Source organism: Pecten maximus, chromosome 7, assembly GCF_902652985.1.
Source record: "Pecten maximus chromosome 7, xPecMax1.1, whole genome shotgun sequence".
Taxonomy (NCBI): Eukaryota; Metazoa; Mollusca; class Bivalvia; order Pectinida; family Pectinidae; genus Pecten; species Pecten maximus.
Window position 1 is genome coordinate 43,927,734 of NC_047021.1, and position 7,684 is coordinate 43,935,417.

Sequence of the window (7,684 nt, forward strand, 5' to 3'; positions counted from 1 at the left end):
CTCCCTTCCCACATCAGATTATTATTTCGGTCGGTTGAGGAAACGAATTAGAACGTAATTATATTCTCCTATGTTGAATGCGTGCCGATAGGGGGCGCGTTTGTAGTCCGCGCCGCACGTGCAGGCGCACGTTGTGGTCATTCAGAGCGACCACGTTGAACTAGTACACGTAATTTTCGGAAAATAAGTACAGCTGTATACTGGTTTGTGGTAAAGTGAAGGAAAGATATAGAATTCTATGAAAGATTGCTGTATATTTGGGATCAGGCATAAATGGCACTGCTGTAGGAGAAAATGTGGTTATGACACTCGATAGATAAAACTCCATCTGTTTACTAAGAGCAGCAAGGACATACGGAATCACAATGGGAACTAATTGTCAGGTTCACTTAGCAACATAATCCAAATATAACTGTGTCAAATGACCGGATTTTAAGTTTGTTAATTAGGTGTGTAACAGAAGAGGAAAATGCATACTTACATGTCAGAATTTTATTTTTGGTCGCATTTTGATTTCACCAAAATATATATATATATATATAAAAAAAAAAATGAACATTTGAATATAAAACCTATTTTGTCACGAACGAAGTCATATAATCTTTCTCGCAGAGATATATTTTGATAAATTATATTGTGGAAGAATAAAAACATGACTTTACCATGAAAATTTAAAAAAAATACAACACATGTACACGTGGTTTTTCTTTTTATCACATTAAGATTAGTTATCTCTCCTTTATATTTCATTAAGGCTCACATAGGGATTTAACTCTTACGATCTGTACTCAAACGTTGGTCTGACGTTCGATATAATAGATATAAGCTTTCTCGAGGTATCTCGAGTCGCACAACCACGACAGTATATATTAATTCTAGATACAAATTCTAATAAAACCGATTTCCCCTCTCTATATATATATCGGTTTTACTTTTTGGAGTACCAAGATAGGTATACGAATCAGAAAACTTAATTTATCTGTTCTTCTGATTTGGCGTAATTCCGAAAAAAAGGGGAAACCAGAACTGATAGCCAAACCACAAAGCGCCATGTCATTCCAACTGACCATAGATACCGCAAACTCCTTTGTATAGAACTGATAGCCAAACCACAAAGCGCAATGTCATTCCAACTGACCATAGATACCGCAAACTCCTTTGTATATACCAGTTCAGGGACGTACATACTAGCCCGAGTTTCCTCTGGCCCGGACACCATGTCTGGTGTCGGGGCCAGAGGAAACTCGGGCTATTCCATGACTAGTTGACGTGGCATTACGCAATTGGCTCCTTCTTATTGATAGTTCCCCCCCCCCCCCCCCCCCCCCCCCCCCCCCTGTCGAACGCGGGATTGGACTGGGTCGATCACCGGTGACCAGGTACATTGTAGCTCGCGGTGGCCGAGTGATTAAGGTGTCCCGACACTTTATCGCTAGCCCTCCACCTCTGAGTTGCGAGTTCGAAACCTACGTGGGGCAGTTGCCAGGTACTGACCATAGGCCGGTGGTTTTTTCTCCGGGTACTCCGGCTTTCCTCCACCTTCAAATCCTGGCACGTCCTTAAATGACCCTGGCTGTTAATAGGACGTTAAACAATAACAAACAAACATTGTAGCTCAATTGGTAGAGTATTCGGTTAGTGCTCGGAGGTCCCGGGTTCGAACCCCATTTTCTTCTCTCCTATTACATACATTGTATGTAAGACAATTTAATGTAGATTAAGATGGGTTTCACATACAAGCGATAACATTAGGAGTTTCGTGTTGTATATGCTATGACATATAGGTAGAGTTTAACTTATATGATGGATCTAGCGATCTTGAAAACTTTGTTTCAAAAAAAGAGGATCAGAGTTCCGTTGGATGATGGACATTGGTCACAAGGTTTTGCTGGTGATCTTCCATTCACCGCGAAAAATATCCTTCAAAGATAAGTTTTATTTAAGAAGTGTACCTATGTTGTCCTATAAAATAAACACTGTTCGTATAAAACAGACCTATATACTAAATTATATTAGTATATAGGTCTCTGGTACAGAGAGTTAAATTTAAATGAGGTTTCAAGATTTGTGTGTATACATTGATATATAACACAACTATATCACAATTATATTGTACATGTAATGATAAAAAAGAAAACTCTCCACAATCCGAAACTATCTATAAACCGGTCAAATGACGTAGGGCGCAATCCAGTTGGAGTTAGGCAGAGTCCACTGTAATTCAATTTGCACTGAAGTCAAAAGAGTTCAACAACTGAAAATCCAACGATATCAACGAAGCTCCAACGTCTTAAGGTCTGGTTTTATAACGAGCACAACCTGGCCTTACTTCAGCACGTATCATGGAAAAAGACCACGTGTCAATCTTTAATGCGTTCATATTTTACACTTGTTTTTTCTCTCGATTTTTAGCATGAATTACAGGTTGGTATTTTCTGTCGACTTTGACTGTGAAAAGTTCCTTTTGTTTGAAACTGAGGTCCTTCATAATAAAGTCCTCAATTCAGTTCGGAGAAAAGTTGTGTTACCAAAACAAATTTGCCATTACGAAATGCCAAACAAAAGAGGACCCAGTTTCTGTCTGCAATGATGGAACGGTTCCAGAGTAGCCTATACGGGGAGAGTGCGCATGACAGGTCGGTATCTTCAGCGCTGATGATTTTTTTTTTTTTTAATGAAATTCTTCAACTAATGATATTTTTTTCTAATTTCTCCTATGATGTTTTGTACGTAACATGTGTAGGTCTATTGTGTCACTAACTTGAATGGGGAAAAGCTCGAGGTGCAAATCGTATCGACCTCAATTGGCCCCACCGCGCAAAACGGCGAGCGACAATACGATGGCTGTGTCAGGTATGCCGGGCTAGTAATTGCTGACAAAGAATAAACTTCCTAAAGGAAAATAATGTATTTAGATATTTTGGATGACAGTAATGCTTTGTGTTATTGGTAGAATGTTGACATCGGGTATTTCGCCGGCTGTATCTCCATTTGCCCACTTTTTAAAATCACAATATGGGGGAAATGTTGTGATAGGGATTATAGTCTATTTCAGAGTAGTTCACCTTGTTTTTACCTGTGATTTACCTGGGATTTTCACCAGTGTTACCTGTGCTACATGGCTCATACCTATAAGGAACTATAACATATAAGTAGCTACATGTATAATTTTATGCAGTACTTTATATAGGAAAAAATACACATTGATTACAGTATTATTATTTTGTTGTTATTTATGATGCGCAATGTACCTGTTTATAAGTATTTATATTTAAATATACAGTACTTTATATGAAAAAATAATAATATTGCATATAAAGATAGAGAGATATATCTTTTTTCTGAAATGTTACGTAAATTGTATTATATTATGCAAGTGTAATGAAAAAATGCAATATGTTACTGCTAATGTATTACTAGTGCTTAATGTATAATGTGCTATATATGTTTGTAAATATGTTATGTATCTAATATTATATATATGTGTGAATATGATGTTCTTTTTTAACTGAAGAATGTAATATAAAATGTATGAAAAAATGTTTTTAGTATATAATATATATTATAATGTATTACCAGTGCTTATGTATAATGTTTGTGGATATGTTAACTATCTAATGTGTGTTCTTTCTTATATATATATGCTTGTAAATATGATGTGTGTATGATGAAATTCACGGATAAATGATAAAAAAAAAAAAAAAACTATAACTTAGTGTTATTTTCTCCACTTCTCAGGTACATAAATATGGGTGTATCTCTGAACGCCAACATTTTGAATTTAACTGTAGGGCAGTTTGTTTTGATAGCGATTATAGTCTTTTCCCTAAAAGTAGTCTCAATGCCAACAGGTCATTTACCTGTAAAAATTACCAGTTGATACTACCTGTAGGTGAAATTAATGATTTATAATTAAATATCATGTATTTATATGTATATCAAAAATATTTATTTTATTTGATATCTAGTATAGTTTCAAATTTAAAACAATACAATATTTTTTTGCTTGAAAATTATCTTTATGTTCAAAATTATGATTTTATTTTATCTTATTAAAGTCTTAAAAAATCATTTATGCTCATTTTTAAAATATATATACATTTGCATTTAGATAAATAAAATGATTTAACTCTCTCGTTGCAACATTAATTTCCATATAGGCATATGGATAATTTGAATTAATTGAGACTAATTTCACTACTTTAGAAAGTTTGATGATAATATATACAGCTACATAAAAGTCTGCACAAACAGCAATATACCTGAAAATATAACTTCCCAAAACTTGAATGTTCCATTGTACAACCAGGTACACATTTAATAACTACTAATTACTACTTTGGTCGCATGTTATTGACTACCTCTCAATACAGGACTTGAAAATTTGACAAATTACAAAGAGTGATATTCATCTTCTATGTCACCAGAGCTGCAAACTCTACACAGGCGTTCACTTACATCGACGAATTTCAATATTCAGAGTATGCGCTGATAAACGTATTCTACTCAAAGCAATTATTGTACGTTTTGGTATATATTTATATAGATAACGTTGTAGTGATATATAATCTACTAAATAATGTAAACATATCTTGTCGTGCATTGTCAATAATACATTTTAATACTAAAAAAGTATCTCAATGCAGTTCTTAGTACTAAATAGCTTTAATCAATACTTAATTACATTATAATACTGGGTATACACAATTGGGAAGAAAACCCGATTAAGTTAATTTCTATTTTCTTTCCGTCAAAAATGCATTTCGTAAAAGGCCTCCATTTCCACCCGAGTCCAATACAATTGTTAAAAATAGTAAGCAAGGCTTGATTTACGAAATCTTCGTTGTAATATTGAGACTGTCAATGCCGTATGCCTTCAGAAGCTTTATAGCACTTTTAAATTCATCCGTAGATAGATATCACGGTCAAGCTCCAAAAACAGAGATCTAGAGTCCATATCAACATGTAAATCAGTATTCTGCTAGACATTATCAGAATGGGGTTTGTTCTTGCATTATAACGTGGATTGGTTTTCCATAGGTGCTTCCTATATTGCCTTTGTTGAGAGGTACATGTACATGTATGTGTGTCCAGTCATTTTCAACTTTCTATATACATATTTTGTAATGTAATGTAATATCATGTAAGTTTTTATTTCAGATATTCTTACTTTCTCTATGTAAGGCTTTTTATTATATATATTTAATCATTTCCATTTGAATATTAACATGCATTGTTCATTTATCGTATTAATATGTATTTTATGTGTACAATATTAATAAATAAGTATAGATTTCTTAGTGCTGAGATTGGTGAAATAAACTTTTCAAGTAATTAGTTAACAAAAACTATTCAGTGCTATGATGGAACTGTAAGTGGCATATATAAGTACATTTATGAACAAATGTTGTTATTACATAGATTTGTTGCTATTTTTTTTAAAACTATATATGTTCTATATTACTTAATTGCTCATTTTGTTGAATGCATACATGTGTGTTCTAAGAAAATGGGAAAAAAACAAATACAATTCTACTGTATGATTTGTAAAACACAGGTAAATCTCAAGTGACTGTACAGGTAAAAAAAAAAGACAGCTTATATGAAGCAGTATATAATTACCCTCCCATTGTTTCCTGAAACAACACCTACCTATTGTTAAAAAAAATGTTGGCGTTCAGAGAACACCCCATAAATATACCTCTCTTTTTGCCCACTTTTTAGCACAGGTAAATCATACAGGTAAACACAGGTAAAATTATTATGGAACTGACTATAATTGGTTTTCCATTGTTCTCCTAAGTATACACTTTTCTTTGTTCTAAAAAAAGTGGGCAAATGGAGAACACACCATTTCGCCATAGCGCACTCTCAGCGGTACATCATTCCAGAAAACTTTAGGCAGATGTGCCATGGCCACCATCAATATGATCTTATATTCGTTTGGAGTTCAATCCATTTCTCATAGATGCAGGCATATACTGACTTTGTCCTACTCCTGGGAACTTAGTTGAAATCATCACCCCTTTGGGTGCCCTTGTTTCCTTTTTTTCTGGAATTTGTTTTTAAAAACCATTTCACTTTCCTGACCAGTTTCAATACAGAATGTGAATAAAAATAATGGGAATATTGGGAATCTACATAGGAAAGTAGAATTAAAGTTCCTTCGAGTATTTCTCATGAAGTGGCTTTTACAACAATTATTTTAGTAAGACAAGTTGCGAGACACCCACCGAGTCATTGGAACAGCCCATCATCATAGCACAATGGAAGGCTAGAAATTATTCAAGAAATATATTTGTTTTTTGTTTTTTAATTTTTTAACCAGCAATGCATAATATCACACTGTAACATTAACGAAAAGGAGACCATCTACAATATTGTACAATATGTAAATGTGCTCAGATATGTATAACATATTCAAATCAGACATCTGTACATTAATCAATTAACAATATCAGGTACAAAATAATAATATCAGGATGACCTTTAACCCCGAGAGGACAGTAGCAGTTCCCAACAGGTTAGATTCCCACTAAACAGTACCTCAATATCTGAGTTAGTGTCCCACCAAACAGTACCCCAATATCTGAGTTAGTGTCCCACCAAACAGTACCCCAATAGTCGAGTTAGTGTCCCACCAAACAGTACCCCAATAGTCGAGTTAGTGTCCCACCAAACAGTACCCCAATAGTCGAGTTAGTGTCCCACCAAACAGTACCCCAATATCTGAGTTAGTGTTCCACCAGACAGTACCCCGATAGCTGAGTTAGTGTCCCAACAAACAGTACCCCAATATCTGAGTTAGTGTCCCACCAAACAATACCCCAATGTCCCACCAAACAGTACCCCAATATCTGAGTTAGTGTTCCACCAAACAGTACCCCAATAGTCGAGTTAGTGTCCCACCAAACAGTACCCCAATAGCTGAGTTAGTGTCCCACCAAACAGTACCCCAATATCTGAGTTAGTGTCCCACCAGACAGTACCCCAATATCTGAGTTAGTGTTCCACCAGACAGTACCCCAATATCTGAGTTAGTGTCCCACCAAACAGTACCCCAATAGTCGAGTTAGTGTCCCACCAAACAGTGCCCCAATAGTCGAGTTAGTGTCCCACCAAACAGTACCCCAATATCTGAGTTAGTGTCCCACCAAACAGTGCCCCAATAGCTGAGTTAGTGTCCCACCAAACAGTACCTCAATATCTGAGTTAGTGTCCCACCAAACAGTACCCCAATAGTCGAGTTATTGTCCCACTATGCAGTGCCCCAATAGCTGAGTTAGTGTCCCACCAAACAGTACCCCAATAGTCGAGTTAGTGTCCCACCAAACAGTACCCCAATATCTGAGTTAGTGTCCCATTAAACAGTACCTCAATAGTCGAGTTAGTGTCCCACCAAACAGTTCCCCAATATCTGAGTTAGTGTCCCAACAAACAGTACCCCAATAGCCGAGTTAGTGTCCCACCAAACAGTACCCCAATATCTGAGTTAGTGTCCCACCAAACAGTACCCCAATATCTGAGTTAGTGTCCCACTAAACAGTACCCCAATATCTGAGTTAGTGTCCCACTAAACAGTACCTCAATAGTCGAGTTAGTGTCCCACCAAACAGTTCCCCAATATCTGAGTTAGTGTCCCACCAAACAGTACCCCAATAGCCGAGTTAGTGTCCCACCAAAC

General features: G+C 35.8%; 1 long non-coding RNA gene across 1 annotated transcript; it reads right to left on the reverse strand.

The window, feature by feature from the left end:
- Positions 1 to 6,297: 6,297 nt before the first annotated feature.
- Positions 6,298 to 6,739, reverse strand: LOC117330939. Its single transcript, XR_004533422.1, has 2 exons — positions 6,582 to 6,739; positions 6,298 to 6,546 (listed from the first exon to the last, which is right to left on the reverse strand). It is a non-coding gene; the product is annotated as an uncharacterized LOC117330939 (long non-coding RNA).
- Between the last annotated feature and the right edge of the window lie 945 nt (positions 6,740 to 7,684).